A 23,614-nucleotide genomic window follows, 5' to 3' on the forward strand; every position below is an offset into this window, starting at 1 on the left:
GCTCCAGTTACCATAGCTACCCCAAATCTTGGCAGGACATTGTTTAGTTTGACTGTTAGAGGAGTGAAGAAAGAAATAAAAGATGGAGAGAAATCTTCAATTCCCAACAGAGTAATTGTTAAAGTAATTGTTAAAGTAATTTAAAGTAATTGTAAGTAATTGTTTAAAAAAATTGTAAGTAATTGTTTGTCAGATATTCTGGCCTTCGTTCATCACCCTGGATTATGCTTTATGTTACATTGAGGTTTACATATGTAATATACTGTACTTGTCAGACACATGACAAGATGCCTATGACCAGTGACCTCATTTCTTTCCGGTACTGAGCAAATTTCAGGTCTGCTGAACGCAAAGGTTAACATTGTGAAAATGATGTGCAACTTCAAGCGTGTGTTTACTGTGAACACTGAGGCTGTACCACTTTAAGTTACAGTTTCAGACAGTGGTAAAGTAGGCTACCGTGGCTATTTGATCATAATGTATGGCTACCAGAGTGGCCTACCATCTGACACATTAGAGAAAATGTATCTCATAAAATGTTAACATGGAAATAGCTGTTCTATCATTTAGCCTACAGTAGCAGCCAATGTGTGGTGTTCAATGTAGGCCTACATTCCATGAGACTTCTGGAAAAAAATATGCATGACTGAACGTGTTGTTGTGTTGTTTGATGCAAGACACCACTTTACAAAAAAAATGCATTATTATTCCCATACCATTATTACAGAGAATCAGACCAATTATGCTACCCTCTGCCTATTGGTGATGTAGCTTCTTCAACCTGTTTTAAAATACAATACAAAAAAACTGGTTAACCGACTCGCTTTTCAAAGATGTCTAGAAGTGTACATGTATTGTGCTCTTGTAAGAAGCAACCACTCCCCCGCTGCTGACTACAAATGATCTATAACTGGGCTAATAACTCACTAACTAGTAAATAATATGAACAAATGTGCACAAGTGGCTACATGCAGCTCTCCCTTTGATCTCAAAACAAGCTTATCTACTTAGGACCGCTCATGCTGTAAACACAGTCCAGTTCAATGTTAATAGCACAAATCCACTTATGGCAATGGTCTATTTGCATATAGGCCTACTACAGCACTGATTGGTTATGCCATACCAGTCTGTGTAGAGTATGGGCTGAGTCGTGCGTCATTGCGTCAAAGCAATAGAATTGTACTCCGATGCGTTCTGCCTACAACAAAATCTTTTGCATTGTTAGTTTTGCATACTAAGTCTGGCAGAGTTAATTTTGTGTGTTTGTGTGTGTGTGTGTGTGTGTGTGTGTGTGTGTGTGTGTGTGTGTGTGTGTGTGTGTGTGTGTGTGTGTGTGTGTGTGTGTGTGTGTGTGTGTGTGTGTGTGTGTGTGAGAGAAAGAGAGAGAAACAGAAAGAGAGTCTTTGTGAGACTACAGACTTATCTGTTGGTTCAGTGAGCCACTATATTTATTGTGAAATGAAGAGTGCACTGTTATCCAACCACTGCACAGTCAGGAACCTCTCATATTGTTACTTACGTGCGTGTGTGATTTGTGTTAGTGTGTGTGTGTGTGTGTGGGTCCATTTACAAGTGTGTGTGTTTGTGTGTGTGGGAGAGGGGACAGGGCATGAAAGGGGGTTGCCCCAGGTGGCACTGTGCCCCCCTCTCGCTCCTGTGGTCCTAGTTGGAGTCGCTGTATGGAGGTAGGTGTGGGCAGGGGGGCCTTGGCAGGATAAAGGCCCATTGTGGGGAGAGAGGAGTGGGGCACAGCACAGCAGTGGGGACCCCCAAAGCCTGGAGGGTAGAAACAAAGACCCTCCTATGAGGTTGTATGGGAAAGACTGGAGCCCTGAGGCCCTGTAGTCACTGTAAACCTGTTAACCTGTTAACCTGCACCCACTCTGCCTGGGAATGAGGAGAGGAGAGGAGAGGAGAGGAGGGAGGGGGGAGGAGAGGAGGGGGGAGAAGGGATGAGTAGAGGAGAAGATAGGATGAGAGGCGATGGTAGAGGAGAGGAGAGAAATAGAGGAGGGGAGAAGAGGAGACCATAGTTGAGAAAAGAGAAGAGGAGGGTGTTACATGTAGGAATGCTACGGTGTCCCAGTAGTATAATTCTTGGTATGTGGTGTTACAGTGAAAAGGAGAGGAAAACAGAGGCTCTGTGGGTATGCTGGACCACGCTTCCCAGAAAGCAGCTGGAAAATAACACACACTGTCTCATGTCACTCTAATTTCTCCATATGTTACGTAACAGCTGGACCACAGTATCTAAACACACCTGCACATACACACGCACACAGAAATACACACTACTACTTTAAACACACGTCTGTGTGCACACAAACACACACACACAGCAGGAACACTTCAAAGCACATGAAAGGTATTGGGGATAGCCAAGAAGCCAAGTAGCCAAGTTGCCAAGAAGCCAAGCAGCCAAGAAGCCAAGGTAAGAAGTCAAGTAGCCAAAAAACCAAGTAGCCAAGCGGTCAAAATGTTGATTGGATAGCTTGTTATGGGAAGATATTTGAGATTTATACACCTACACTACATTGTTTCTGCACTACATGCATGTCTGGCGTGTGTGTGTGTGCATGTGTGTGTACCTGCATGGGTGGTGTGTGTTTGTGTGTGTCGGAAACAGTATGGACAGCTAGACGTGGGAGGTGTGATATCTCAGAGCTGATTCTTGAGCCATGCATTCCTCTATGGATGAGAACAATATAGGTCTGTAGTGCTCCTGAGTGCCTCATATGACAATCCGTTTGTTTATCGTTCTGACATCTGGAATCCATTGTGGGGAGAGGCAAGAAGGGGAGGGCTGCACTCTGTACTGGGCAAAGGCCTAACCCCTATTCGTCTAATTCACTCTATCACTCTCTTGCTCCCTCTCTCTTTCTCTCACTCTCGCTCTTTCTCTCTCTCTTTCTCTCCCTCTCTCTTACTCTCTTGACGACTCAGGGATTGACAGTGAGATATATCAGGGGGGACCTCGCCAGAGTGTGAGTGGCTGATGCTTGCATCGTGGCAGTGGAGTTCTCTACATACCAGCACTCACCAGAAACCTGTTCTGAGACCAGCTGCCATGTCTGTCTATCCACACAGAGACACAGTCTGGCTGTCTGCAGTGTGTGATTTTTGGAGCTGCCTCATAGTGAAGTCTCTCCTCCCCCTTCATCTCTTTTTCCTCCACCTCTCACCTCCTTTCTCCTCCCCCTGCTTTTACCACCCCCTCTCCCTCCCTCTCCCCATGTGTGGTTGTGTTACCTCACTACCTTAAGATGAATGCACTGTCAGTCACTCTGGATAAGAGAGTCTGCTAAATGATTCATGTACATGTAAATGTTATATCTTCTCCACAGCTGGATCAGGAGTAAGGAGTGTAATACTCATGGTAATCATTATGTTACGACACCAGTCAGTCAGTAGAGAGCCCCACAAACATCCCTGTCTCAGACAAAAGTCTAGGACATACACTCCCACCACACCTCTCCAACACTCCACACTTCCTAGTTCTCACCCTTGCTAACCTCGCCCCTACTCCTCACCTTTAACCCTTGTGCCACCCCTCGTCCCAACCTTATCAACCTCGCACTAACCTAACAACACTTCCGCTTCTCCTCTCCCTCTCTCTCTCCTTCCATCCCTCTCTCCCACTGTGACCTACACTGCTCACTGACAACACTCTCTCTCTGGGACCCCACTGTGGCCTACACTGCTCACTGACAACACTCTCTCTCTAGGACCCCACTGTGACCTACACTGCTCACTGACAACACTCTCTCTCTGGGATCCCACTCTGACCTACATTGCTCACTGACAACACTCTCTCCCTGGGACCCCACTGTGACCTACACTGCTCACTGACAACACTCTCTCTCTGGGACCCCACTGTGGCCTACACTGCTCACTGACAACACTCTCTCTCTAGGACCCCACTGTGACCTACACTGCTCACTGACAACACTCTCTCTCTGGGATCCCACTCTGACCTACATTGCTCACTGACAACACTCTCTCCCTGGGACCACACTGTGGCCTACACTGCTCACTGACAACACTCTCTCTCTGGGACCCCACTGTGATCTACACTGCTCACTGACAACACTCTCTCTCTGGGACCCCACTGTGGCCTACACTGCTCACTGATAACACTCTCTCTCTCTGGGACCCCACTGTGATCTACACTGCTCACTGATAACACTCTCTCTCTGGGACCCCACTGTGACCTACACTGCTTACTGATAACACTCTCTCTCTCTGGGAACCCACTGTGGCCTACACTGCTTACTGATAACACTCTCTCTCCCTGCGCGGGTGTGTCGTGGCTGTGGGCGAAAGAGAGTGAATGTATGCACAGAGTATGTACGCTTGTGTGTGTGTGTGTGTGTGTGTGTGTGTGTGTGTGTATATGTGTTTAAGTTTGTTTGTCAGTCTGCAAGTTTGACTATGTTCAGTATGTGTCTTGACTACATTCATCTTTTTAGTGTGCTTGTTCACTCTTGCTAATACATTTACAAACGTTATATTTAAATCCAAATGGTTTAGCAAATTAACAAGAATGTCTCACCCCATGTTCAAGAAAGGCCCTTTTCCCTTTATTGAGATTACAACCTCTCACTTTTGGTTATTTGAAAATGAAATAATCTCCAAAATATCACTATTTTTAAAACAAGCCATAGAGGGGCGGCAGTGTAGCCTAGTGGTTAGAGCATTGGACTAGTAACCGAAAGGTTGCAAGTTCAGATCCCCGAGCTGATAAGGTACAAACTCTGTCATTCTGCCCCTGAACAGGCAGTTAACCCACTGTTCCTAGGCAGTCATTGTAAATAAGAATGTGTTCTTAACTGACTTGCCTAGTAAAATAAAGGTAATGCTCTCTCTCTTCCCCTCGGCTGCCCTGCATTACACACTCCTGCCACCATCATTACACACACATGCCTTCCCCCGTCACGCGCATCAGTGAATATTGAACTCACCAGGACTTAATCACCTGTTTATACCTCCCCTGTATGTGTCAGTTCTCTGCTCTGTTCTCCGCTGCTGCAGTGACTGTCGTCTGTCTTTATGTTTCCCAGTTTTGACGCTGTTCCTGTCCTGTTGCCAGTTTGTTCCATATTAAATGTCAACTCCCCGTACCTGCTTCTCATCTGCAGCGTCGTTCCTTACAATTGTGGTTAAACTGAAATATACTAATTGATTAAAAAAGGTATAATCTTTGTAAATTATATCATAAAAAGGAGTGGCGAAGTTATGTCACACATGAAGCTAACTAAATATATGGAAATGTCTACTCTACTCAAAATTACAACCAACTAATTGAAAAATTACCGCAAAAATGAAAGAGGCAAGTGGAACGGGGAGAAAGTAAGGAACTTGACTGTCGGCTCTGCATTAATGACCAAAATTGGTTAAAGAAAATTTTGAAAAATTAAAAAGTATACCAGTTTCATTTAAGGACCAAAACATTGACAGCCGTGCCATATAGATTGCGAAATAGTTGGGAAGAGATTTTCGGGACCTTATCCATGGCACATGGTTTATGAACTGGGACGCAAAACAACGCCGGATTCAAACTTTGAATTTTTCAATTGAAATTATAAAACAAAATTATTGCAACCAATAACATATTTATATATATGAGCTTGTTCATTCCTGGTAATAAATGTACAAAAGTTATATTTAAATCCGAACTGGTTCTCTACAACCTTCCCAGCTCTGCAGATTTTGCTGTGTCCATAAAATGTACATCATATTTATAAGCTGGAAGTAGAAGCGGAAGGGGTGGTAGGGTTGGTGGAAAATAACAAAGGAAAATATATTTTAATAAGATATGGAGATTCACTGTCAGTTTGGATGGGGAGTGTCACTGCACAGCAATTTTCAGGTCTCTCCAGAGATGTTCGATCGTGTTCAAGTCCGGGCTCTGGCTGGGCAGCTCAAGGACATTCAGAGACTTGTCCCAAAGCCACTCCTGCATTGTCTTGGCTGTGTGCTTAGGGTCGTTGACCTGTTGGAAGGTGAACCTTCACCACAGTCTGAGGTACTGAGCGCTCTGGAGCAGGTTTTCATCAAGGATCTCTCTGTACATTGCTCCGTTCATCTTTGCCTCGACCCTGACTAGTCTCCCAGTCCCTGCCTCTAAAAAACATGCCAGGATTCCTCCAGTCGTGATTGCTTGGCATTCAGGCCAAAGATTTCAATCTTGGTTTCATCAGACCAGAGAATCTTGTTTTGAGAGTCTTTAGGTGCCTTTTGACCTAAAGTGGGCTGTCATGTAGCTTTTACTGAGGAGTGGCTTTCGTCTGGTCACTCTACCATAAAGGTGGTAGAGATGCAGAGATGGTTGTCCTTCTGGATGGTCTCCCATCTACACAGAGGAAATCTATAGCTTTGTCAGAGTGACCATTGGGTCTTTGGTCACTTTGGTTTTTGCTCTGACATGCACTGTCAACTGTGGGCCTTATATAGACAGGTGTGTGCCTTTCCAAATCATGTCCAATCATTTGAATTTACCACAGGTGGACTCTAATCAAGTTGTAGAAACATCAAGGATGATCAATGGAGACATGATGCACCTGAGCCAAAGGGTCTGAATAGTTATGTAAATAATGTATTTATGTTTTTATTTTTAACACATTTGCCACAAAAATGTTTTGCTTTGTTATTATGGGGTGTTGTGTGTAGATTGCTGAGGATCATTTTTTAAAATCCATTTTAAAATAAGGCTGTAACTTAACAAACTGTGGAAACAGTCAAAAGTTTGGACACACTTACTCACTTACCACGGTTTTTCTTTATTTTTTACCATTTTCTACATTGTAGAATAATAGTGAAGACATCAAAACTATGAAATGACACATGGAATCACATAGTAACCAAAGAAAAAACATTAGAGATTCTTCAAAGTAGACACCCTTTGCCTTGATGACAGCTTTGCACACTTTTGACATTCTCTCAACCAGCTTCTTGAGGTAGTCGCCTGGAATGCATTTCAATTAACAGGTGTGCCTTGTTTAAAGTTCATTTATGGAATTTCTTTCCTTCTTAATTAATACGTTTGAGCCAATCAATTGTGTTGTAACAAGGTAATGTCACAGTTTCTGTGTTATTTGATGGTTGTTTCCTTTGGTTACCGCTGGAGGGCACCCTTACCCTGTTTTCTGGTTTCCAGGTTACCCTGATTATTTCTTATTGGATTCACCTGTTTTTAATTACCTTTCTCTGTTCACCTGGTTGTCATTTAGATTCCTCTGTTGGCCTGTATCCTTGCTTCGGTCTCATGTTTTATTTAGTGTGGTGGCCTTGTTTATGTTTAGACTCAAAGTAAAAGTTCTGGATTAACCCTTACCTCGGCTTGCAGTGTTTCTCTGCACCTAGGTTCGAGTTCGTACTAGAATTATTGTAACAGGTAGGGGTAGTAGACCAAGTCCATATTATGGCAAGAACAGCTCAAATAAGCAAAGTGACAGTCCATCATTACTTTAAGATATGAAGGTCAGTCAATAAAGAACATTTCAAGAACTTTGAAAGTTTCTTCAAGTGCAGTCGCAAAAACTATGAAGCGCTATGATGAAACTGGCTCTCATGAGGACCGCCACAGGAACGGAAGACCCAGAGTTTCCTCTGCTGCAAAGGATACTTTCATTAGAGTTAACTGCACTTCAGATTGCAGCCAAAATAAATGCTTCACAGAGTTCAAGTAACAGACACATCTCAACATCAACTGCTCAGAGGAGACTGCATGAGTCAGGACTTCATGGTCGAATTGCTGCATAGAAACCACGACTAAATGACACCAATAAGAAGAAGAGACTTTCTTGGGCCAAGAAACATGAGAAATGGACATTAGAACAGTGGAAATCTGTCCTTTGGTCTGATGAGTCCAAGTTTGAGATTTTTGGTTCCAACCACTGTATCTTTGTGAAACGCAAAGTAGGTGAACGGATGATCTCCGCATGTGTGGTTACAACTGTGAAGCATGGAGGAGGAGGTGTGATGGTGTGGTGGTGCTTTGCTGGTGACACTATTGGTGATTTATTTAGAATTTAAGGCGCGCTTAACCAGCATGGCTACCACAGAATTCTGCAGCGATACGCCATCCCATCTGGTTTGGGCTTAGTGGGACTATCATTTGTTTTTCAACAGGACAATGACCCAACACACCTCCAGGCTGTGCAAGGGCTATTTGACCAAGAAGGAAAGTGGAGTGCTGCATCAGATGACCTGGCCTCCACAATCACCCAACCTTAATCCATTATTCTCATTCACCCCTTTAGATTTCTGTGTATTAGGTAGTTGTTGGGGCCGCCCCCAGGTGGTGAGGGTAGGTAACAACATCTCCTCCCCGCTGATCCTCAACACTGGGGCCCCACAAGGGTGCGTTCTGAGCCCTCTCCTGTACTCCCTGTTCACCCACGACTGCGTGGCCACGCACGCCTCCAACTCAATCATCAAGTTTGCGGACGACACAACAGTGGTAGGCTTGATTACCAACAACGACGAGACGGCCTACAGGGAGGAGGTGAGGGCCCTCGGAGTGTGGTGTCAGGAAAATAACCTCACACTCAACATCAACAAAACTAAGGAGATGATTGTGGACTTCAGGAAACAGCAGAGGGAACACCCCCCTATCCACATCGATGGAACAGTAGTGGAGAGAGTAGCAGGTTTTAAGTTCCTCGGCATACACATCACAGACAAACTGAATTGGTCCACCCACACAGACAGCATCGTGAAGAAGGCGCAGCAGCGCCTCTTCAACCTCAGGAGACTGAAGAAATTCGGCTTGTCACCAAAAGCACTCACAAACTTCTACAGATGCACAATCGAGAGCATCCTGGCGGGCTGTATCACTGCCTGGTACGGCAACTGCTCCGCCCTCAACCGTAAGGCTCTCCAGAGGGTAGTGAGGTCTACACAACGCATCACCGGGGGCAAACTACCTGCCCTCCAGGACACCTACACCACCCGATGTTACAGGAAGGCCATAAAGATCATCAAGGACATCAACCACCCGAGCCACTGCCTGTTCACCTCGCTATCATCCAGAAGGCGAGGTCAGTACAGGTGCATCAAAGCTGGGACCGAGAGACTGAAAAACAGCTTCTATCTCAAGGCCATCAGACTGTTAAACAGCCACCACTAACATTGAGTGGCTGCTGCCAACACACTGACACTGACTCAACTCCAGCCACTTTAATAATGGGAATTGATGGGAAATGATGTGAATATATCACTAGCCACTTTAAACAATTCTACCTTATATAATGTTACTTACCCTACATTATTAATCTCATATGCATACGTATATACTGTACTCTATATCATCGACTGCATCCTCATGTAATATATGTATCACTAGCCACTTTAACTATGCCACTTTGTTTACATACTCATCTCATATGTATATACTGTACTCGATACCATCTACTGTATCTTGCCTATGCTGCTCTGTACCATCACTCATTCATATATCCTTATGTACATATTCTTTATCCCCTTACACTGTGTATAAGACAGTAGTTTAGGAATTGTTAGTTAGATTACTTGTTGGTTATTACTGCATTGTCGGAACTAGAAGCACAGACATTTCGCTACACTCGCATTAACATCTTCTAACCATGTGTATGTGACAAATAAAATTTGATTTGATTTGATTGATTTGATTTGTTGGGGAATTGTTAGATTACTTGTTAGATATTACTGCACTGTCAGAACTAGAAGCACAAACATTTTGCTACACTTGCATTAACATCTGCTAACCATGTGTATGTGATCAATAAAATTGGATTTGAATTGAGATGTTTTGGGATATGTTGGACCACAGAGTGAAGGAAAAGCAGCCAACAAGTGCTAAGCATATGTGGGAACTCCTTCAAGACTGTCGAAAATAATTCCAGGTGAAGCTGGTTGAGAGAATGCCAAGGGTGTGCAAAGCTGTCATCAAGGCAAAGGATGGCTACTTTAAAGAATCTCAAATAAAAAATATAAATATACACTTTTTTGGTTACTACATGACTCCATATGTGTTATTTCATAGTTTAGATGTCTTCCCTATTATTCTACAATGAAGAAAATATTAAAAAATAAAGCTGATCAACCCCCCCAAAAAAATAAAAAATAGAAATATTCAGCAAGCTTGTATAATGTCATGACTTGTAATCTCCCTATATATAACTTGTGTTTTTGCATTCATTTGAGCAGTATGCAAAGAAAGTTGGATGTGCTCAGGAAATGCAATAAACGGTATTTAATGGACCATCAATTATATATTACTAGAATGGTTTACATTGGACTGACATGCATTGTCAATGTTTCACAATGTTCTCATTGACAAGGCTTAAAACTAGTGCGGAGTGGAGAGAGGGCGGGAGGGAATAACAGAGGGAGGGAGTGAGAGATGGATGGATGGAGGGAGAGGAAGAGAGAGAGTCAGGGAGGGAAGGATAGTGGGGGAAGCTGTTGGGATGGGTAGAAAATAGATGAAGGGAGAGAGATGTAAGGAAGGAGAAGAAGGGAGGGAGGAATGAGAGAGATGTATGGATGGAGGGAGAAATAGAGGGGTGGACGGAGGGAGGGGGGAGTTTGTAACAGTAGCTATACTGGAGGGCTGGCTGTGTCTTTGTGTCTTTGTGGTTTAATTTCCTGTATGAAGTTGTTTGAAAAGCCTCTCTTTGAGACCGCCGACTCCAAGCTGCCAGCATGCCCGGGGTGCCAGCCAATGCCATTGTGTGTGAGTGTGTGTGTGTGTGTGTACATGCGTGTGCGAGTCTGTGTGTGTGCATGGCATGCACACAAAGTGATTGTGTGTGTGTGCATGCGTGCGCATGTGATGTGTGTTTGACCGTGTTTGTGTGTGTGTGTCTCTGTGTGTGTGTGTGTGTGTGTGTCTGTGTATATGTGTGTGTGTCTGTGTGTGTGTGTGTGTGTGTGTGTGTGTGTGTGTGTGTGTGTGTGTGTGTGTGTGTGTCTGTGTATATGTGTGTGTGTGTGTGTGTCTGTGTGTGTGTGTGTCTGTGTATATGTGTTATCAGATGTTATCTCAAGTGTAGGGAAATGCTGGTGTTTCCAGCTACAACAGTGCAGTAATACCTAACAATACAAAACAATACACTCAAATCCCAAAAATTTAAAGAAATATTAGAACGAGCAATGTAAGAGTACCGGGTGGTAGTCGGCTAGTAACAGTGACTAAAGTTAAGGACCGGCTGGCTAGTGGTAACAATTTAACAGCCCGATGACCTGGAGATAGAAGCTGTTTTCAGTGTCGTGGTCCCATATTTGATGCACACCTACTGTCTCCGCCTTTTTATATGGTAGCTGGTGAACAGGCCGTAGTTCGGGTGGCTGTTCACTGTTCCTAGCTCCTAAACACACACACACACACACACACACACACACACACACACACACACACACACACACACACACACACACACACACACACACACACACGAAGATGATAGTCTGCACAGATGAAAGCCACTTAGCTTTGGATCATTTTTTTTCTTCTATCAAAACAATATATTGGAACTGAAGATGCTCCAGTGAAATGAAGCGCTGGTTGTTATACTATACAGTCCGGAGTGTTTGATCTCAATCTAGTGTGTGTGTGTGTGTGTGTGTGTGTGTGTGTGTGTGTGTGTGTGTGTGTGTGTGTGTGTGTGTGTGTGTGTGTGTGTGTGTGTGTGTGTGTGTGTGTGTGTGTGTGTGTGTGTGTGTGTGTGTGTGTGTGTGTGTGTGTGTGGTTCACTAGCAAAGACAATGAAACAGGGATTGTAATGATTTACTCCTGAAGCCATAGGTGGTTTTGTGGGTGGGGGACAGACCTGGGTCAAATACATGTTCAATTCTTTCAAATACTTGAGCTAATGCGCTTGGTTTAGGTTGCCCGGTACAATGGAGCCACAGGAATGTCCCCAAAGTGCAAATTCCAAGCTAAATCAAGCGCATCTCAGAGACAAGTATTGTATTTATTACGTGGGTTATTTGACCAAGGTCTTGTGGGGTATATAATTCTTTGACATGGCCCATTATACAGTCACGATTACACATCATCGGGTTCGGGCCAGGAATGTTTCTGGATCAGAGCTCCCTATGTCTCATCACGATTTAGAAACCAATGATGAGACTCACTGGTCAAGTTCCAGGGTTAGGCAGACTGATCTGTTCAAACAGGCCCAGTCAGGGCAGCCTAACCCTGCGGTGAGAGGGTTGGAACATATAACAAAATGCATGACTCAAATCAAATCAAAATCAAATCAAATTTTATTTGTCACATACACATGGTTAGCAGATGTTAATGCGAGTGTAGCGAAATGCTTGTGCTTCTAGTTCCGACAATGCAGTAATAACCAACAAGTAATCTAACTAACAATTCCTAAACTACTGTCTTATACACAGTGTAAGGGGATAAGGAATATGTACATAAGGATATATGAATGAGTGATGGTACAGAGCAGCATAGGCAAGATACAGTAGATGGTATCGAGTACAGTATATACATATGAGATGAGTATGTAAACAAAGTGGCATAGTTAAAGTGGCTAGTGATACATGAATTACATAAGGATGCAGTCGATGATATAGAGTACAGTATATACGTATGCATATGAGATGAATAATGTAGGGTAAGTAACATTATATAAGGTAGCATTGTTTAAAGTGGCTAGTGATATATTTACATCATTTCCCATCAATTCCCATTATTAAAGTGGCTGGAATTGAGTCAGTGTCAGTGTGTTGGCAGCAGCCACTCAATGTTAGTGGAGGCTGTTTAACAGTCTGATGGCCTTGAGATAGAAGCTGTTTTTCAGTCTCTCGGTCCCAGCTTTGATGCACCTGTACTTACCTCGCCTTCTGGATGATAGCGGGGTGAACAGGCAGTGGCTCGGGTGGTTGATGTCCTTGATGATCTTTATGACCTTCCTGTAACATCGGGTGGTGTAGGTGTCCTGGAGGGCAGGTAGTTTGCCCCCGGTGATGCGTTGTGCAGACCTCACTACCCTCTGGAGAGCCTTACGGTTGAGGGCGGAGCAGTTGCCTTACCAGGCGGTGATACAGCCCGCCAGGATGCTCTCGATTGTGCATCTGTAGAAGTTTGTGAGTGCTTTTGATGACAAGCCGAATTTCTTCAGCCTCCTGAGGTTGAAGAGGCGCTGCTGCGCTTTCTTCACGATGCTGTCTGTGTGAGTGGACCAATTCAGTTTGTCTGTGATGTGTATGCCGAGGAACTTAAAACTTGCTACTCTCTCCACTACTGTTCCATCGATGTGGATAGGGGGGTGTTCCCTCTGCTGTTTCCTGAAGTCCACAATCATCTCCTTAGTTTTGTTGACGTTGAGTGTGAGGTTATTTTCCTGACACCACACTCCGAGGGCCCTCACCTCCTCCCTGTAGGCCGACTCGTCGTTGTTGGTAATCAAGCCTACCACTGTTGTGTCGTCCGCAAACTTGATGATTGAGTTGGAGGCGTGCATGGCCACGCAGTCGTGGGTGAACAGGGAGTACAGGAGAGGGCTCAGAACGCACCCTTGTGGGGCCCCAGTGTTGAGGATCAGCGGGGAGGAGATGTTGTTACCTACCCTCACCACCTGGGGGCGGCCCGTCAGGAAGTCATAATACATGATGATATCACTTTTTTAAACTATTTTATTTGGCTCTTTTCTTGATTGGTTAGACATTGGGGCTTCTCTTCTCTTTATTGGTTAGACATTGGGGCTTCCATTATCTTCATTGGTTAGACACTGTGGCTTCTCCTCTCTTCATTTGTTAGACATTGGGGCTTCCATTCTCTTCATTGGTTACACATTGGGGATTCTCTTCTATTCATTGGTTAGACATTGGGGCTTCTCTTCTCTTCATTGGTTTGACACTGGGGCTTCTCTTTCTTTACTGGTTAAACATTGGGGCTTCTCTTTTCAACATTGGTTTGACATTGGGGCTTATCTTCTCTTCATTGGTTAGACACGGGGACTTCTCTTCTCTTCATTGGTCAGACATTGTGGCTTCTCTTCTCTTCATTGGTTATACATAGGGCTTCTCTTTTCTTTATTGGTTATACATTGGGGCTTGTCTTCTCTTCATTGGTTAGACACGGGAGCTTCTCTTCTCTTAATTGGTTAGACATGGGGACTTCTCGTCTCTTCATTGGTTAAACATGGGGGCTTCTCTTTTCTTCATTGGTTATACATTGGGGCTTCTCTTTTCTTTATTGGTTAGACATTAGGGCTTCTCTTCTCTTCATTGGTTAGACACTGTGGCTTCTCCTCTCTTCATTGGTTAGACATTGGGGCTTCCATTATCTTCATTGGTTAGACACTGGGGCATCTCTTCTCTTCATTGTTTAGACACTGGGGCTTAACTTCTCTTCATTGGTTAGACATTGGAGCTTCTCTTTTCTTAATTGGTTAGACATTGGGGCTTCTCTTCTCTTCATTGTTTAGACATTGGGGCTTCTATTTTCTTCATTGGTTAGATGTTGGGGCTTATCTTCTCTTCATTGGTTAGATATTGGGGCTTCTCTTCTATTCATTGGTTAGACATTGGGGCTTCTCTTCTTCATTGGTTAGACATTGGGGCTGATCTTTTCTTTATTGGTTAGACATTGGGGCTTATCTTCTCTTCATTGGTTAGACATTGGGGGTTTTCTTTTCTTCATTGGTTAGACATTGGGGCTTCTTGTCTCTTCATTGGTTTGACATTGGGGCTTCTCTTCTCTTCATTGATTAGACATTGAGGCTTCTCTTTTCTTCCTTGGTTTGACATTGGGGCTTCTCTTCTCTTCATTGGTAAGACATTGGGGTTTTGCTTCATTGGTTAGACATTGGGGCTTCTATTTTATTCATTGGTTAGACATTGGGGCTTCTCTTTTCTTCATTGGTTAGACATTGGGGCTTCTCTTTTCTTCATTGGTTAGACATTGGGGCTTCTCTTTTCATCATTGGTTAGACATTGGGGCTTCTTGTCTCTTCATTGGTTAGACATTTGGGCTTCTTGTCTGTTAATTGGTTAGACATTGGGGCTTCTCTTCTCTTCATTGGTTAGACATTGAGGCTTCTCTTCATTGGTTAGACATGGGGATGTCTCTTCTCTTCATTGTTTAGACACTGGGGCTTAACTTCTCTTCATTGGTTAGACATTGGGGCTTCCATTCTCTTCATTGGTTTGACACTGGGGCTTCCCTTCTCTTCATTGGTTAGACATTGGGGCTTCCATTCTCTTCATTGGTTAGACACTGGGGCTTCCCTTTTCTTCCTTGGTTTGACATTGGGGCTTCTCTTCTCTTCATTGGTTAGACATTGGGGCTTCTTGTCTGTTAATTGGTTAGACATTGGGGCTACTCTTCTCTTCATTGGTTAGACATGGGGGCGTCTCTTCTCTTCATTGTTAAGACACTGGGGCTTATCTTCTCTTCATTGGTTAGACACTGGTGCTTCCATTCTCTTCATTGGTTTGACACTGGGGCTTCCCTTCTCTTCATTTGTTAGACATTGGGGCTTCCATTCTCTTTATTGGTTAGTCATCGGGGCTTCTCTTCTCTTCATTGGTTAGACACTGAGGCTTCTCTTCATTGGTCAGACATTGGGGCTTCTCTTCTCTTCATTGGTTATACATTGGGGCTTCTCTGCTCTTCATTGGTTATACATTGGGGCTTCTCTGCTCTTCATTGTTTAGACATTGGGGCTTCTCTTTTCTTTATTGGTTATACATTGGGGCTTCTCGTCTCCTCATTGGTTAGACGTTGGGGCTTATATTCTCTTCATTGGTTAGACACGGGAGCTTCTCTTCTCTTCATTGGTTAGACATGGGGACTTCTCTTTTCTTCATGGGTTTGACATTGGGGCTTCTTCTCTTCATTGGTTATACATTGGGGCTTCTCTTTTGTTTATTGGTTAGACATTAGGGCTTCTCTTCTATTCATTGGTTAGACACTGTGGCTTATCCTCTCTTCATTGGTTAGACACTGGGGCTTCTCTTCTCTTTATTGGTTAGACATTGGGACTTCTCTTTTCTTTATTGTTCAGACATTGGGGCTTCTCTTTTCTTAATTGATTAGACATTGGGGCTTCTCTTTTCTTCATTGTTTAGATGTTGGGGCTTCTCTTTTCATCATTGGTTAGACGTTGGGGCTTATCCTCTCTTCATTGGTCAGACATTGGGGCTTCTCTTCTCTTCATTGGTTATACATTGGGGCTTCTCTTCTCTTCATTGTTTAGACATTGGGGCTTCTCTTTTCTTTATTGGTTATACATTGGGGCTTCTCTTCTCCTCATTGGTTAGACATTGGGGCTTATCTTCTCTTCATTGGTTAGAGACGGGGACTTCTCTTTTCTTCATGGGTTTGACATTGGGGCTTCTCTTCTCTTCATTGGTTATACATTGGGGCTTCTCTTTTGTTTATTGCTTAGACATTGGGACTTCTCTTTTCTTTATTGTTCAGACATTGGGGCTTCTCTTTTCTTCATTCTTTAAACATTGGGGCTTCTCTTTTCTTAATTGGTTAGACATTGGGGCTTCTCTTCTCTTCATTGTTTAGACATTGGGGCTTCTCTTTTGTTTATTGGTTAGACATTAGGGCTTCTCTTCTCTTCATTGGTTAGACACTGTGGCTTATCCTCTCTTCATTGTTTAAACATTGGGGCTTCCATTCTCTTCATTGGTTAGACACTGGGGCTTCTCTTTTCTTCAGAGGTTCGATGTTGGGGCTTCTCGTGTCTTCATTGGTTAGACACTGGGGCTTCTATTTTCTTAATTGGTTAGACATTGGGGCTTCTATTTTCTTAATTGGTTAGACATTGGGGCTTCTCTTTTCTTAATTGGTTAGACATTGGGGCTTCTCTTTTCTTCATTGGTTAGACATTGGGGCTTCTCTTTTCTTCATTGGTTATACATTGGGGCTTCTGGAGTGTGTGTGTGTGTTAGGGGGATGTGACTCACCTATTATTCCGTAGCCTCTTCCCTGCACAGCCCACATTCCCCCAGAGACCCGCAGGCTCCAGTCACACCACCCCAAACAGGCCTGGAATCCTAGGAACGCTTTCACCATGTGCTCAGGTTACTACACACACACACACACACACACACACACACACACACACACACACACACACACACACACACACACACACACACACACACACACACACACACACACACACACACACACACACACACATACACACACACACACACACACACACACAACCCACCACTACTTCCTCTGTCCCTAACACGATAACAGTGGCTAGTGAATAGTATTCATAGAGTAGGCTACATAAGTGTAGTCAGATAGAACTATGTCATAAAGGTGTTCGTGTGCTTGCGTGCGTTCCTATGCATTTTGCCTGTGCGTGCAAGCCAGTAGCCCAGGAATAGTTTATAGCCATCTATAGGGCCATAATCCCATGTCCACCCAGCTACACCCCGTGTTTGGATCAAAGCAGCGGTTTGGGAGAGGATTTGCCCTTTGAACTGCTTTAGAATACACACAGACAGGTTGGAGATGTAGAGATGTAGTGAAGTGGTATTGGCCAGGGTCATATTCGGTTGGTTACGAAATGGAAGAAAACAGACTGAAACAGGGAGGAATCTACCTAAGTCTGTTTGTGCTATCATGCCAACTCAATTATGTCACTGAAACAAGTTTGTCTTGATAATGACATCAATGGCAGGAACACAGGCAGATCTGGATCCAGGCTATAGGCAATCCTGATCAACTCAAAAACCTGAAGTATTTGACTGTGGCACTCCAGGACCAGAGTTAACTGGTCGTGTCACGCTATACATGCACAAGAAGAAACACAACTTCCCAGTTCAAGTAATATTGACAGGACGACTCCATTCTCCGCGTCTGATAAGACCAGGAGGACAGACCAACCTGTATATTGGCTCTATTTACATTTTGTCATTAGCTACAGCTGCTCCTTTAACAACATACTGTCAGTGGAGCCTTTTGGCCAAGTGCCTACTGCTTGTATGTTACTATGTTACTTTCACTTTTACTTGAGTCATTTTCTTTACTTTTTCCACCACTGGTGCTTGGCTATGGTGGGATGTGCAAAAGTAGAGCTGTGCTCCCCTCTGCCCTTACAGCAGCTGAGAGTGTGAACCCTGACCCCCTTCACTCAACACCCTCATAACCCCCAAAGCCCACTCTGCACTGCATGTGTATGTGTGCATGTGTGCTAAAGACAAGGATTGAGTGTCTGAGTTGACTACTCCCTTTGTTTTCGGGAATGTATACATTGTGTAATTGGGTCTCTCTGTCTCTCTCTCTCTCTCTCTCTCTCTCTCTCTCTCTCTCTCTCTCTCTCTCTCTCTCTCTCTCTCTCTTCAAACAGCTTTATTGGCACGGGAAACGTATGTTTACATTGCCAAAGCAAGTTAAATAGATAATAAACAAAAGTGAAATAAACCATCAGAAATGAACAGTAACCATTACACTCACACAATATTATGCCTATATACAGTGTTGTAACAATGTGCAAATAGTTCAAATACAAAAGAGAAAATAAATAAATATAAATATGAGATGTATTTACAATGGTGTTTGCGGTCCCTTTGCTTGTGGCAACAGGTCACAAATCTTGCTGCAGTGATGGCACACTGGTATTTCATCCAAAATATATGGCAGTTTATCAAAATTGGATTTGTTTTCAAATTCTTTGTTCGGTCGGTGTAATACATTGGCAGGAGGTTAGGAAGTGCAGCTCAGTTTCCACCTCATTTTGTGGGCAGTGTGTACATAGCCTGTCTTCTCTTGAGAGCCAGGTCTGACTTCGGCGGCCTTTCTCAATAGCAAGGCTATGCTCCTTGAGTCTGTACATAGTCAAAGATTCCCTTAATTTTGGATCAGTCACAGTGGTCAGGTATTGTGCCACAGTGGTCAGGTATTGTGCCAATGTATTCCAGTTTGCTCGATTTTTTTATCATTTAGTTTTTCTCATGATTTGGTTGGGTCTAATTGTGTTGGTGTACTGGGGCTCGGTGGGGTCTGTTTCTCTCTCTCTCTCTCTCTCTCTCTGAGACCTGTGAGTGGTGAGTGTGTGCGGGGTTGTATGGAGTTTATTATGGTGATGGTGACATTTGTGTACATCTGCTTTTCTCTCTGTATGTGTGTTTACCTAACTGCTGTTTACATGGGGAGTGTAAGTTCTGGACACACTCACACACATACATGCACACACACAGGTCTGGCAGGGTTCTACAGTACAACCATTTTACTTGCATTTGCACCAGTGCGCCTCGAAAAATTAAGTAAGTTAAGAACAAATTCTAATTTACAATGACGGCCGACTTGTAAAGCCCCCATGTCCAAACCCTCCCCTAACGGCACTGAGCCAATTGTGCACTGCCTTATGGGACTCCCGATTACGGCCAGTCGTGATACAGCCCAGGGTGAACCTGGGCCTGTCGTGACGCCTACTAGCACTGCAGTGCAGTGTCCCAGACCGCTGTGCCACTCGGGAGCCCGAAAATTATAATTACCTCAAATATTTTTAATTGTGCTGCTAAATGTTTTTTTGTGTGCCTACATTTTGTCAAAAATGGTCAGCTTAGAGCCTTGGGGGCTGACAATTAGACAGGTGGTCCAACCGCAGCAGGTATTAACTGACACCCCCACGCTCTCCCCTATCCCCACCCACACATGCCCCCTCTTGCCCCCCCCCCCCCCCTAACCTCAGCTATCTGGGGCCTCCTCGGCATGTGGGTGTGGGAGGCAAGGGGGCTGATGGGGGGTAGGCACTACAGAGGATGGGGGGGGGGGGGTCTGCTTCAGTCCCTTTACTCCTTCTCTTCCATACACACACACACGCACACACACGCACACACACACACACACACACACACACACACTGCTCCACACACACACTGCTCCACACACACACTGCTCCACACACACACTCACACACACACACACACACACACACACACACACACACACACACACACACACACACACACACACACACACACACACACACACACACACACACACACACACACACACACACACACACACACCAATCACTTTGACCTGTTGTATACATCATGCTACTGCTGCCACCTGCTGGTAAGTCAGTAGAAAAGCAGTGTCAGGTAAAGTTGCACCTTGATGCTGATAATGGGTCAGTTTTGAATTCCCTCCCTAGGTTTGGGGGGTGGGGCTGTCCCTGGATCTGCACCTAGGGGAAACTTCATTCCAGAGCCAGATAACCCAGCAGTTGTCTATTCACTTTCACAAGAGAAAGCAGCTGAAAAACATCCTCTCTATCTGACATACTGGAACTCCTTTTAATATCTCCACTTTTTGTTCCTCTCCTCTGAGCCCAACCCTCCCATCTCTCTCTCAATTCAATCCAATGCCCTTTATTGGGAATGGGAAACGTGTGTGTGTGTGTGTGTGTGTGTGTGTGTGTGTGTGTGTGTGTGTGTGTGTGTGTGTGTGTGTGTGTGAGATTGTGTGAGTTCAGTCTTATTCTAAAATAGATTTATTTGTTTTTCCTCATCAATCTACACACAATACCCCATAATGACAAATCAAAAATTGTTGTTTGCAAATTTGATAAAAATTACAACAAAGAAAACGGAAAAATCACATTTACATAAATATTTAGACACTTTACTCAAGCACTTTGGCAGCGATTACAGCCTCTAGTCTTCTTGGGTATGACACTACAAGCTTGGCACACCTGTATTTGGGGAGTTTCTCCCATTCTTCTCTGCAGAACCTCTCAAGCTCTGTCAGGTTTGATGGGGAGCATCACTGCACAACTATTTTCAGGTCTCTCCAGAGATGTTCGATTGGGTTCAAGTCCATGCTCTGAATGTGCCACTCAAGGACATTCAAAATCTTTTCCCGAAGCCACTCCTGCGTTGTCTTGGCTGTGTGCTTGGGGTCGTTGTCCTGTTGGAAGATGAACCTTCGCCCCAGTCTGAGGTCTGGAGCAGGTTTTCATCAAGGATCTCTCTGTACTTTGCTCCGTTCATCTTTCCCTCGATCCTGTCTAGTCTCCCAGTCCCTGCCACTGAAAAACATCCCCACAGCATGGTGCTGCCACCACCATGCTTCACCATATGGATGGTGTCAGGTTTGCTCAAGACGTGATGCTTGGCATTCAGGCCAAAGAGTTCAATCTTGGTTTCATCAGACCAGAGAATCTTGTTTCTCATGGTCTGAGAGTCCTTTAGGTGCTTTTTTGGCAAACTCCAAGTCGGCTGTCAGGCTACGTTGGAGTCTGGCCACTCTACCATAAAGGCTTGGTTGGTGGAGTGCTGCAGAGATGGTTGTCTTTCTGGAAGGTTCTCCCATATCCACAGAGGAACTCTGGAGTTCTGTCAGAGTGACCATCGGATTCTTGGTCACCTCCATGATCAATGCTCCTCCCCTGAATGCTCAGTTTGGCCGTGCGGCCAGCTCTAGGAAGAGTCTTGGTGGATCCACACTTCTTCCATTTAAGTAATGCTGGAGGCATTGTGTTCTTGGGGACCTTCAATGCTGCAGAAATGTTTTGGGACCCTTCCCCAGATCTGTGCCTCGACACAGCTCGGAGCTCTACGGACAATTCCTTCAACTTCCTGGCTTGGTTTTTGCACTGACATGCACTGTCAACTGTGGGACCTTATGTAGGCAGGTGTGTGCCTTTCCAAATCATGTCCAATCAATTGAATTTACCAAAGGTAAGCATCTCAAAGATGACCAATGGAAACAAGATGCACCTGAGCTCAATTTTGAGTCTCATAGCAAAGGGTCTGAATACTATGTTAAATAAGGTATTTTATTTGTATTGTTTTTATAATACATTTTTTTTAAATTCTAAAAACTTGTTTTCGCTTTTTCACTGTGGGTTATTGTGTGTAATTTATTGAGGGAAAACATATATTTAATCAATTTTAGAATAAGGGAAGGGGTCTGTTTACTTTCTGAATGCACTGTCTGTCTTTGTGTGTTTGTAAATGTATGTCTGCATGCGAATGTGTGTTTAGAGTGTTTATGCTGTACGTGAGCATATGTTTCCCTGCACAGCATGTGGTCGTATGGGTGTGTGTGTGTGTGTGTGTGTTTATGAACACATGGGATGTGGGTGAGTAGAAGGAGGAGGGGGAGAAAGCTATAATGAGAGCAGAGGGTGAGGATGTGGTTTTGGGGGCGTCGTCATCTTTCCCCACATGGCTTTTCCCAGCAGTGTGTGTGGTCTGTCTGCTGTTGGCTCATACTCCACTGGTTTGGTGATGCAGCTGGTCCCGTTCACGGTGAGTTGACAGTACAGACCTAGATCCCTACATGCTTCCACACCCAGCCGCTGGTACACGCGACACGTTGAAATAATGCCTGTGATATATCTATTCACCACCAGAGGGCATCAGTGTTCCAGAATTACACCGCCCAGAATAACACCACGTATCAGACCAGTGTTCCCCAGCTCCAGTTCTCCAGGACCCCCTACAGCATACATTTTTGTTGTTTTCTCAGACAAACTCAACTGATTTAACTCATTGAGGGCTTGATGATTAGTTGACAAGTTGAATCAGGTGTGCTTGTCCGGGGCTAGAACACAAATGTGTCCTGCAGGGAAACTCTACAGTACACTAGACTACAGTCTTCTATTTACTGCACAGGTATCAAACTCATTCCACGGAGGGCCGAGTTCGCTCCTCCGTTGTACTTGATTGATTAATTAAGGTCACTAATTACTAAGGGACTCCCCACACCTGGTTGTCTAGGGCTTTATTGAAAGGGAAAAACAAAAACCTGCAAGCCCCCCATGGAATGATTTTGAAACCCCTGATCTACTGTGTCTTGATGCTGGCTTCATTCTCTCCACTCTAAGAGGTATGCTCTTAAAGCAGGTGTGATAGAGGGATCTACACTCGGGCTGTTTAGGGATGTTACTGTCCTTTAGCCCTGTCAATACATGTGGTACTCTGCAACCTTTGAGGGAACAAATATGAGGACATGACCTCTACCACTCTCCTCTCCTCTAACAAGAGAGGGATTTATTCCACCATGTTAACGAGCTAGACATATATAGGTATATATGTGTATATATGTATATATGTGCAGCCAATTAAGAAGTGACTGTGTGTGTGTGTGTGTGTGTGTGTGTGTGTGTGTGTGTGTGTGTGTGTGTGTGTGTGTGTGTGTGTGTGTGTGTGTGTGTGTGTGTGTGTGTGTGTGTGTGTGTGTGTGTGTGTTGTCATCACTATGGGCAAAGTCATTATCATACCTGGTGAAGGTGTGATTATTCTTTCTCTTTATAAAACATCAAGAGTTTTCAAGTACCTGCTGTGAGTTTGATTGTGTCGACTGCAATCATTTGTCGGCAGTGTGTGTGTGTGTGTGTGTGTGTGTGTGTGTGTGTGTGTGTGTGTGTGTGTGTGTGTGTGTGTGTGTGGGTGTGTGGGTGTGTGTGTGGGTTTGTATTTGTATTTAATAGAGAGAGGGAAAGTAAGCAATTGAAAGAGAGGTGAAATCTGTCTCCATACCTGCTGTTCTGTTCTGCTCTGTACTGGGCTGATGGAAGGAGGACTCTCTCTCTGCCCCTGCTAGCTTGGATAGATGAATGTGGTTGATCATAATGTCACAGAAGTTAGGATTTCTGTTTGTCCCCTAGACCCAGTCTGTCAG

At 44.2% G+C, this 23,614-nt stretch overlaps 1 protein-coding gene across 2 annotated transcripts in view; it reads left to right on the plus strand.

Moving 5' to 3' along the window:
• Window positions 1-23,614, plus strand: part of LOC135558630 (glypican-5-like) — a 248,390-nt gene that overhangs the window by 103,188 nt on the left and 121,588 nt on the right. The window lies entirely within an intron of this gene.

The sequence above is a fragment of the Oncorhynchus masou genome, chromosome 17 (genome assembly GCF_036934945.1).
Source record: "Oncorhynchus masou masou isolate Uvic2021 chromosome 17, UVic_Omas_1.1, whole genome shotgun sequence".
Taxonomy (NCBI): Eukaryota; Metazoa; Chordata; class Actinopteri; order Salmoniformes; family Salmonidae; genus Oncorhynchus; species Oncorhynchus masou.